At 36.8% G+C, this 11,807-nt stretch overlaps 1 pseudogene; it reads left to right on the top strand.

Moving 5' to 3' along the window:
- Positions 1-3,502: 3,502 nt before the first annotated feature.
- On the top strand, positions 3,503-10,903 carry LOC141559595 (actin-related protein 3 pseudogene; annotated as a pseudogene).
- Positions 10,904-11,807: the final 904 nt, after the last annotated feature.

The following is an 11,807-nucleotide window of genomic DNA, read 5'->3' as shown; positions in this document are numbered from 1 at the left end:
TACAACACAATATAAATATTATTGATTTGTAGTTTTTAAGTCAGTATGTGCAAGGATTCATTTCTATATAAGTTTGACAGCAAAGCTCTACTGAATTTTTCATAACATTCACCTTTAGAAGATTCAAGTCATAAAACCTTGTTTGAGAAGTAGATCTAAGGAAGGGAAAAAGACGGACCATATTACTCATGTCATCAATTGATTAGCGGCATAAGATAAACTGTTATTATTTGTGAATGAGATGAGGTGAGATCTTTCAAGACAGTTGTGAAAATTGAGTAAAGCTTCATCTACTTCAGAGTTTGAGTAGGCCCAAAGGACTCTGAAGTTCGAGCAAAGGGCATTGCCTTCCCCTCCTATGATATCATCTCCCTATTTCATCCAAATATGGGCAACTATGTACTTATTGGTCAAGTTCAATTTCATGGGTAGATCTCCTGTTTAGAATGTAAGACTCTCAGCCAATGAGGATGAGGGTCAGTGGTGGGAGGGGGCGTTTTGCGTTAGGGATTAAAGGTGCTGTCCTGCCCACAGGAGGCGCTCGAAGAGTGGGACGCCCTTCTCTCGAGAATGTACAATAAACTTTGCTTTTCTCTAGAGCTCTCTCCAGCTTTTTTATTAAATGGTGACCCCTCACCATTTCCGTACCACACAGTTTGGGGGCTAGTCCGGGATCCTTTACTCGGTGAGTAAGTGAACTCCTGGGTGCTAGTGGGATGGCGCCCTGCCTTGATTTAGGCAGCCCGCCAGCATCCAGGGGCTTCTCCTTGCTCCCTGACGTAGAGTGGACCTGAAGTGGAGAAACTCAGGGAAAAGCAACGGAAACTCCACGGTGAAAATCCCAACCGGTTGGTGGAGGACAGATCAGTCAAGTAATTTGCTGCGCAGCAACCCAGAGGTAAGCATCCTGTGAAGCCCCTTGAGTCTAGTTATAGGTTCTGGAGGGGGCTGTAGACGGTAGACAGGAAGAGAGCTAGGCCTTCCTGGGTAACTGTTAGCTTGTTTGGGCGTTTAGGAGTCTGTTAAACTCCTTCCAAATTCAATGGGTGTGGCCTAGTCCCAGCCAGCCCTCTGGGAGAGAAATGAGAAAAATATCAGAAAATACCGCCCTTCTCGCGAGAATGTACAATAAACTTTGCTTTTCTATAGAGCTTTCTCCAGCTTTTTTATTAAATGGTGACCCCTCACCATTTCCGTACCACACAGTTGCTTTTAAATTAATACTGTTTTAGTAATCACAGTCATATCTGCTACACAGAAATAGCAACTAGACTTGTGATGGTTTGGGTATAGGAAATTCTGGGTGAAAAAAACTCGCTTTCCCAAGAAAATTTAGTATTTTTTCTGCAAAGCTAAGGGATTTGGCCAAGATCACATAGCTCTTATTTATCAAAGGCAAGACTGGGTGTTTCTAGCTTTGAGATTGACTCTCTAGCCACTATGGCATGCTACTTCTCCATTCATTTGAAAACTGATCATATGTGGAAGTGTGAAATATCATTTATTCAGTCTATAGAAAATGTACTTGCTTGTTAATTATTACTCAGTTATTGAATATGATGGTTATTGAACATTTGGATTTGTGGAAGGAACCCTTGCTATAAATCTAGAATACCATAGATTGGCATCTTTTGTCTGAAACCATACTAAAGGGATCTCCTTTGACATGAACTACAACTTTTCTAAGGTTTCCAAGGTTGGAGGCTAAAATTTCATCCTATAAAAGTTCTAATACTCAGAAATATATACTAATTCATATAACTAATAAATGTCTGAGGCCAAATTTTTAACTCAGATCCTCCTGACTCGAGAGTCAGTGCTCTATCCATTGTGCCACCTAGCTTCTCCTTCCCTTTCTTTTATAACAATTTTTAAAAATATATATTTTATTGATATTTTTTGACTACAAATTTTATTGATTTCTTTCATCTCTCTTCCTCTCTTTTACCTACATCCTGAAATGGACTGACACAAGATAGACAGCTCTGACCAAATTATTCAATTTAAAGCATCATTTATTAGCCACCCGGCAACTGACCCCATTAGATAGGCTAGTAGAGATCAGCCCCGAACCTTTAGCAAGGTACACTTTTAAGCCCATTTGCCACATCCTGGTACAGCCTTGAGTGTACAAATTTTGGGAATCACTGACACAGTTTTTCATTTACAATGGGTAAGTGTCTGGACAAAAGTGAGCATACAATGGAACCTGTCAGCATGTTTTGTAATGTTGTCTTGACTTTGTTAGACACACACTTCTCAGAAAGTCTAGGGTCTCATGAACCCATGATGGGGCCCAGTCTGAACATAACACTTCCCTTAATTTAGTTGAAGCAACATTTTCCTATAAGCCTGAGGCCCCTTGACCCAGGGATGAGGGGGCCAGTTTTTTGTCCATTTCAATCCTTTTTAGTAATGTTTGTGTATATACTGAGTATATCTCCCATATGAAACAAGGTGCCTCACAGTGGCCCTTATCCCACCTTCCTTGCTTTCAAAGGAAGACAATATATCACTTTATAATTAATATATTAATATATGTAATATATAATTGTGTGTATATGTGCATGAGTAAAGGAGACTGGATCTTCTTTTATCTCACCTAAACTGGAAGTACATAGACCACCTGTTGGTCCAGTCTAGTTACGGATTAGGCTAGCAGCTTTGTTTATTTTGGACTTGAGTTGATTCTCCCTTCCTTAGGCATCTTATGGATCACTTATCATATTGATGCCATAAATAAAGCATACTTTTGATTTATTTCACTTACTGTAATTCAGAACTCCTTAGGTCAAGTAATTTTTTGCCCTCATCCTCCCCAGTAATGCACTATCCTGCCCAGTCAGTCTGATGTAATAGAACTGTGTACCCCCGATCTTTGGGGGAGGGGGGGTGGACCTGGGTTGGAAAAACCCTGAATCTCAACACCACCCACCCTCCCCCTCTCTGCCTTTGAGAGCATCCCTACCCGCATTCCCAGGGGAAACTCCCACAATAGTCCCCACCTACAATTCATTTGGAGATCTTGATCTGGGACATAATTACCACCCATTATTGACTGGGAAATTAGTCCCTGAATTCATCTGGAGATGGCTCCCTAGCCCTGGGCTATAGAAAGCTAAATATAATCAAGGATCTGTATCCCAACCTTTGCTAATTCCTAATCAGGAATTACCCCTACTGTGAGACTTCTTAGTGATAATAAACCCATTTCTGCTAAAGACCTCACTTAGAGATTGGGACTGCAATTTTGCAAAACCTGCACACTGGCCGGGGGACCCCCATTGCTGTTAGGGTTGAGGCCATCTTGATTGAGAACTCAAAGTATATGAGCCCTTTGATCTCAGAGGCATGATGAATGAGGTGAGAGTGTGAAAAGAGTTCCAGTTTATTATGCCCTGCAGCCTTGTTGAGACACATTTTTGCAAGTGTGATCAACACATGAACAGTAGGCCAGCCCCAATGACCATTCAGAGAAGCAGCTTATGAGCTTTATGTATGCATGGTGTCTGCTAATGGGAGGAGAGCTAATCCAACCATTCCAGCAACCAGCTCACAGGTGAGAGGGCTTGTCAAGGCATCCCTGCTTATGAGCAACTATGCTGTGACCCTCAGACCAATCCCTTTCCCATATCATGCATCACTGCTTCTTGCTCAACAAGGACATTTCTGCAATGTTCCAGAAAATTTATTGTACACCAAAGAGCGAGATGGCTTTCATACTCCCTCTCAGCAGTGTCACATACCCTAGCATATCCTCACCCCTCAACAAATTGTTTTACTTAGGACACTAACCTAGTGTTCTCAGCAATTTTTTTGACAGATACACAGAGTCCTTCTTTAGCACATATGAACCTCTGACTTGGACCAAGTCATGTGGCTTCACTGGCTGGGCAAGATAGAAATCCTTATTGATTAACTTCTAAAATGGGTAGGTGATACAGGAGATAGAGTACCTCACTTGGAATCAGGAAGACTCACCTTCCTGAGTTTAAATTTGGATTCAGATCCTAACCCTAAGCAAGTTACTTAACTCTTCCTCATTTTCCTAATCTGTAAAATGAGCTGAAGAAAAGGCAAACCACTCCAGTAACTTTGCCAAAAAACTCCAAATGGGATCACAAAGAGTTGGACATGACTAAAGAACAAAAGCCTACTTTAGGTATTTATGCAAAATTATTGCCCAATGTCGTGAAAAAGGAATATTTACAGCTCAGAACTCTTTTATCATCAATTTTTTTTTAGCACTTAGCTTATTTTTCACATTGAAATGCACGGAAAAATTTCAACCTAACCATATCTCCAAAACTTCCTACTCCAGGACATGGAAAATGAATTAGAAAGAGAATAGGGAGAATGGAGTTTTTGAATAGGGTCAAAGTTTGAAACAAGGACTAAGGGGGAAAGTAGAAAGAGCTACAAGACATGTCCTGAGGCCTTACATCTGCTCAATTTATCTTACCAGCTAACCTGGGCTTGCCTTTCTATGTACTGGTTTGAATAGTTACTCTCTGGGCTGGGGATGCCCATGCATTAAATTAATCTCAATTACATGACTGTTTAGTCTCATCTTTGCCTCCATAGCACAGATCTCCAGGGTCTGTCTGAACTCTTTTGGTACAGTTTACTATGGCAACAAGCAATGTTTATGATAGGCAGGTCCTCCCCCTAGTTTCTAATTTCAAAGGCAAAACAGCCAATGGTTGCAGTAACTCTCTCTTTCTATTAATGGTCCACAAAGGAATGTCAGGAAGTCTCTCAAAGGGCAAAGAAAGGAAGAGGAAAAAAACTCAATAAAACCAATTCTACATGCCCACACCTAGACCCTTGTTCCCTCCTTGCTCCAATACAAATATATTTCTTCCTGATTCTTGGAGAAAAGAAAGGGAATGGAGAGAGGAACATGTCTGATATAATCAGTACTTTCTGCCAGTCCTTTTAAAAATCAAATTAAAATTATCATCATTCTAGGCTCTGATGAAATAATTGATAACAGCTTGGATCCCCCTATTACAGGTAGTAGTTTCATTAACTAATCCAGGAAAGCCCTACCAATTCAGTCTTATCTCAGCTATTAGAAGTCAAGGGGATTTTGGAAATCAATTAGAAGAATCTGCACATTTTACAGTTGAGGAAATTGAGAACCATGGAACAGTGATTTGCCCAATGTCACACAACAACTATGTGTCAGAATTAGTGATAAAAGTCTTGAGTAACTAGGTGGGGCTAGCAGAGAAAGCCAGAAATACTGATAAAATTACTCTCTGAGGAAAACAAGGAAGGGCACTGATAAGGATCAGCTCAGTTTTACAGTCCCACCCTCATGGAGGTCTTGGGCAAATTCCAATCAATCCCCAATCTGTATCCAATCAGAAAACTAAGTTATGTCAAACCCTTAAGGTTAAATTTCCCCAATACATCTGTACATGGCTTATGACATCTTTTTTGAGTCCTTTTTGAGTTAGCTCACCATGGCATTCTGCATTGTGGTATCTTTCTCTCCATCCTCCTATCCCCATGCCTCATGGTATCTTTCTTCTTATAGTTAAGTAACTTTTTTAGAGTGCTACACTCTTCTATGAATTTGATTTAGTCTGCCAGTCAATGGTGTACTTCCACCTCTTGATGTATTCCCTTTCTTCTGGTTAATTGTGAGTTCCACTGGGGAACTTGTCTTTTCCATGGTTAATTTTTAAAATCCCTTTTCTTGCTAACAATATGCTCTCCCAAATCTATTTCATATTAGCCATTCTTGGCACCTATTTAACTTCTTCATTTTGTCTGTAAGCTCTTCTCATAAATGAAAATATTTTTTGGCCAAGAAAAAAGCCATTTTAAATTTATCACATTATTGAATCCCAACATTTGATGCCTATACTGATCTCATCATTTGGTGCAAATTGCTCTCCTTAAATATCATTAGAACTTGAACTTTTGATATTAAGTCCAAATCACTACATTGTACCATCTCTGCCAGCCACAGCTAGATATATTTGGACCACCTATGGGTCCAATTCCATAATTGATTGTTCCCCTCTCCCATAAAAGAACATGGTCTGTGGACAAGAAAGCTATGCAGAAATACTTCACAAAGGTCAGAGGATCATGGGACTGTACATCTGGAGTGGGAAGGGATCTCAGAAGTCATATGATCCAGTCTCCTTCCAGCTCTTGAATACATCAGGTGAGTGGTAAATACAATATAGCTTCTTTCTTAAACTCCAAAACTGTACCACACAATTTAAGATTGAGTAACAAATTAGTGGCAATATTCACATGCTCTTGAAAATATATGATTAGATTAGAGTCAGATTTATGACTTATTTCCAAAGCTATTTCTGGGACGTGAGAGACCCCTACCCAAACTGACTACTTAAAGATCACTCAAAGTAGAAAGCAGAAAGATTGTTTATTATAGCATCTCATGAGACACGGGCAGTCCAGCTGCAAGATAAGGGAAGTGAAAGCACTCACAACAGGAAGGCCAAAGAGTTAGTGAATAAACACAGCTTTTATAGATTTTATTACAAGAAATTACAACACAAGTAAGAGAGGAGAGCATCTAATTGGTTGTTGCTATCCTGAAAGATTGGAATGGAAGGTTTCTGGGTTAGGCCTTCAGGTTTTAGATAATGGAGCCAACAGTGGTCAAGCTAATAGACTAAATATAGATAAATGTCAAACTCTGATAAATGTCATCAACTTGGGTTAAGTTATATACTTGTAACTAAATAAATATAGGCCTGCACATATTGTACTTATGCAAGTCACAGGGAATTACAGGAATAATTAAAATAAAGAAAAAGAATTCACACATTACTGTAAGTTCTTCCTCTCTCCATTCCATACACTATTAATTAGTAACACATGCTTTTTTGCTTTGATTTCCTTTTCCTGAATGATACCAGTTAAAAAAAGTTTCTAAATTCACTGTGTGCTTTTAACAACTTCTTAACTTTCTCACAGCTATTGCTTTGTTCAGCCCACCTGCCAGATTTTTGTCTTCCAATACCCCAAATGAACTCACTTTGAGATTGTCCTTTTTATAGCTGATCTCCTTTCACTTTTTCTAATCCACTTTAGGAAATCACTAGAAAACCCAGAACCTTCCTACTTCCTAGTTCTACCTTATACTACAAGTATCAATCTATCAGAATGAATTCTCTGATCATTCTCAATGAAGTTACTTCTAAAGCAATCTAAAAAAGTATAGATACCCAACTTCAGGAGATTTTTCTTTTTCTTTTTTTTCTTTCTTTTTATTATATTATTATTTTATTTTTATTATAATAATTTTTATTTGCCAGATATATGCATGGGTAATTTTACAACATTGACAATTGCCAAACCTTTTGTTCTAATTTTTCCCCTCCTCCCCCCCCCCCCCCAGATGGCAGGTTAACCAATGCATGTTAAATATGTTAAAGTATAAATTAAATACAATATATGTATACATGTCCAAACAATTGTTTTGCTGTACAAAAAGAATTGGACTTTGAAACAGTGTACAATTAGCTTGTGAAGGAAATCCAAAATGCAGGTGGACAAAATTAGAGGGATTGGGAATTCTATGTAGTGGTACATTGTCATCTCCCAGAGTTCTTTCGCTGGGTGTAGCTGGTTCATTTCATTACTGCTCTATTGGAACTGATTTGGTTCATCTCATTGTTGAAGAGAGCCACGTCCATCAGAATTGATCATGATATAATATTGTTGTTGAAGAATACAATGATCTCTTCAGGAGATTTTTTTCAACCTGAATGTGAAAGGTCTCAAATTTGGATCCTATACTTGTTTTAAATTTGTCATTCATTTTTTAGTACTAAGACTACTTAAAATTGTGTCTTTTCTCATAAAGATATTATTTTAATTGTACAGGACAGGGAGTGTTATATTTGAAATCAGAGGATCTTGGTTTGAAACTCCAATGCTGCTACTTCCTAATGGCTGTGACAGATTTTGTGAAGATTGTTGTGAGGATAGAATGACAGGTAAAATTTGCAAAAAGCATTTAGCACTGTGCCTGATAGTTAGTAAGTGTTATTAAAGCTTTTTCTATTCCCTTCCCCACTTTGTACAATCCCTTCTGTCTAAAATAATGAAGCTGGAATAGATAACTTCCAAAATCTCTTGAAGTTTTAAAACTGTAATCCTACAAGCTAGAAACAGATTAATATACATCAGAGGGCTAATAGAAGCCCAGTTCCTTGAGTAGAGCAAGTGGAAGTGCAGAAATTCATTCAATTCAATCCAGATGGCTCTAAGTCAAAATTTAGAGGGAATTCTGGTTCAGGTTGTCTTTGAATTAGATGACCTCTGAAGTCCATTCTAATTCATTTCCCTTCAATCAGACCTTTATTAAGCACCTACTGTTTATACTATACTAGAAGCTGGGATGATCCTAAAGCTTTAATCCCTTTGAATCCTTAAATTTTTATTCTAAAATTATATTGAAAGCAATCATATTTTTTTCCAATCACTTTGAATCTTTTAAAATATGTTTATTGATGTCTATTTCTAGATCATAGTCACTTTCTATTATAGCTGGTACCAATGAACCCTTCCTTATAACAGCAAAACAATTCTACAAAACAAATTAACAAAGCAATCATGCAACATTCTGTTGTACCTTTCTACAAAGGCAGGCATATTTCATATCCTGTTCTCTAGGACCAAGATTATTTTTATTACAATTCATTTGAATTTATCTTTCTCTTGGTATTGCTTTATTTTGTGGGGACCATTTTATTTTTCTTTTGCTTAACACAGTGTCAGACACATAATAAATACTTAATACATGCTTTTTGATTGATTTGATTTGATGTCATTCTCTGTCACCACATTCCTCTAAATTCCCATACTTTATATTTATTTTGGTTCAATACTATGCCTTTACTTTCATATACCACAATTTGTTAAACCGTTTTCCAAGTCTATGGGCTCTCTCCAGTTTTTTATTACCACAAAAGTGCTACTATAAATTGGTAGATAAGTGTTGTGCCATAGTTCCCTTTTAATGTCTTGACCCAGTTTCCTAATTGTCCTACCTCAGTTACTCTGCCTCAGGCTATAACCCTTCCCTCTTACTTGTTATGTTTGATCATTATCATTAGAATATCAGGAGCCTCTCCCCCCCATCTCCTGTACCTCCCTCCATTATGTCATTCCCATCCTAGGTGCCTCCCCCCATTAGGTCATTGTTCTTGTTACCCTATAAAAGAATCTTTGTATTCAACATTAGTTGCTCCATTCTTGGAGACAATAGTCTCATTCAGCCCTGGGACAAAACCATGGATCCCTTTGGTCCCAGTAAATCTCTCCCTTTCAAATAAAATATTAAAAACTCTCTAATCTCTATCTTGCCTCAGTTTCTCTGGCATTACATAAGGACCTTCCTTTCTGACAAGAATCTCCTTGGTGTATATATTTATACAATGGTGAGATTAATGGGTTAAACAGTATGACCTGTTTTATGGCTTTTCTCTAAAGCAATCACTTAAAGCTATGTAAACACTTTGCTTAAAAAAATCTTTTTTAAAAAATGGGTATTTTGGCCTAGGAATGGGTGTTATTTCTACTTGAGGGAAATGGATAATTTTTTTACTTTATTATCTTTTTTCCACAGCACATATTTTTTATCTGTATAATCCTTAGACATGCATTTGCATGTATTATCTCTTAGGGTAGCAACTTCAGACATATTATACATTCTGTGAAAACAATTATCATAAAACTTGACAACTGCTATCTTGAGGTGAGTCATTAAGACAGTCTCACTCAAATTAGGAAAGTAAAAAGAAAAACTTGGGAAAGGTAAATTTCTCAAGCAAAGATCATGCTAAGGGGCTTGTTTTTAACCTACATATGAAAAAATTTCTGTTATATACTCAGTTGGGCTGTAGCAAAAGAGAGTAACAGAAAATATGTCTACATGCTCGGTTTGCTTCCTTACTGAATATTTTTCATTTGTGCTTATTTTTTCACATGGGAACATTTGGAGTTGTTAAACATATTTGTGAATTTTTTTGATGGCTTAAAAAAAGCCATTTAAGGTAGTGTTTAGTAGCACTGTGGCACCAGGTGTACCACACTGGAAATACAAAACTAAAGTTAATCATCCCTTCATATCTTGCTATCAAGGAGTCTGCAAAAGTAGGAGATCAAGTACAAAGGAGAGTGATAAAGGATGTTAATGATTGAGACTTCTTCATTAGGGATGAAGCAATAGAAAAGCCAACTTATGCAATGAAGTGGCCAATCTGTCACAGTATAGTTGAAGACTGAGACTTGATGGAGAGATTTTTTTTTTAGGTATTTAAATATCTAAAGTTAAAATCTGAAGATCACAATTTTCTTTTGACTCATCCTCTACTAAATATATCAGAAAACAGGGAACATACAGCTGAAATTATGTTTCAGACTCATAAATAGTTGTAGAGGCTGTCCTTGTTTTAGCTGCATCTTGATCAAGACAAGTAGGAGAGTAGAAAGTAGAGACAATGGAGATAGTGTCACTTATATCAATCCTATGGCTGGAGGGTACATTATTGTCAGCTTAATTCAGCACTTTCCAATTGCCAGGAGAGAGATAACATACTTTATTCTGGTATTGAGAGAATGAGGAATTCCTCTGGAACAATCCACAGAAATAGCTAAGTCAGTAAAAGAACAAGTCATTACATGCAGTGAATATGTAGTATGGTTTAGAGAATCAAACAGTGCTGGCTTCCACCCCTGAGTTCTATCTATCAAGTTTGTCACACCAAAAAGGATTATGAAGAAATTAGACTCAGTACTTGCTCCACAACCCATGGGGTCATGTCTTAAAAAAAAACAGGGAGGAGTTCATCTTTCTGATTACCTGTTTTGTAGGGATGGCTGATATTAAGATAGCAAACTGACTTGAAAAGAAAAAGACCAAATATGATTCAACAAGAATATCTTAATAAATGCATCAATATTCAAATATAAAAGAAAACCAAAAGTGTTTTTTTTTTTATATTATTTGAATTTGTGTGTAACAAAAAGTATGTTTTAATGCTTTCTATGACTGGATATTTTATATATATGTAATGCATTATCCAAGATTTGATGGAATTTAACAGTATATAGATAACTCTAATGCTGTAATTGTTCACTTAGATGTATACAAGTAAAAGCTTGTTTATATTTCATACTTTTTTATATGTTGAGGAAAAAATGTCAAAAAAAATCTTGTATTTGAGGAAAAGAGAGACCACCTCAAAGGTAAGTTTTTGAAAAGGCCTCATGACACTTTACACACTTATATTATCTTAATTATTAAAAATTTCAACCAACTAAAAAAAAAATCAGATTTTTGTGCAAGTATTTTTCAGAATTAAAGCTAGTACCTAACTGCTAGTGCTTGCTAAACACTCTAATTTTGTTTCTTGCCTTAAAAGAAAACTAAAGACAAGATTATTGGGACTGGTATTGAGTTACATATTGTCATTTCTGATAAAAAAAAAAAACCACAGATATGAATATCAAAATTGGTATATTAAAAGCCTAATACCATTCCAATAAAGACACAAAATTTCTTTTGATGCTTTTTTGAAGCTCGTTAAATCTTCTTATAAGCTAAATCACAAATCTTTTCTAAAGACTTCATAATCAACAGTTGGGATGGTTAGCAAGATTTTTTTTAATGTACTTTGTACAAACAAGTATGTAATTTTAGATCAAAAATATTGATTGCTTTCACTTTGATAATGCGTGGTATGGAAATGGTGAGGGGTCACCATTTAATAAAAAAGCTGGAGAGAGCTCTAGAGAAAAGCAAAGTT

The sequence above is a fragment of the Sminthopsis crassicaudata genome, chromosome 3, assembly GCF_048593235.1.
Source record: "Sminthopsis crassicaudata isolate SCR6 chromosome 3, ASM4859323v1, whole genome shotgun sequence".
In the NCBI taxonomy this organism is placed as follows: domain Eukaryota; kingdom Metazoa; phylum Chordata; class Mammalia; order Dasyuromorphia; family Dasyuridae; genus Sminthopsis; species Sminthopsis crassicaudata.
This window is presented reverse-complemented; position numbering and strand designations above follow the sequence as displayed.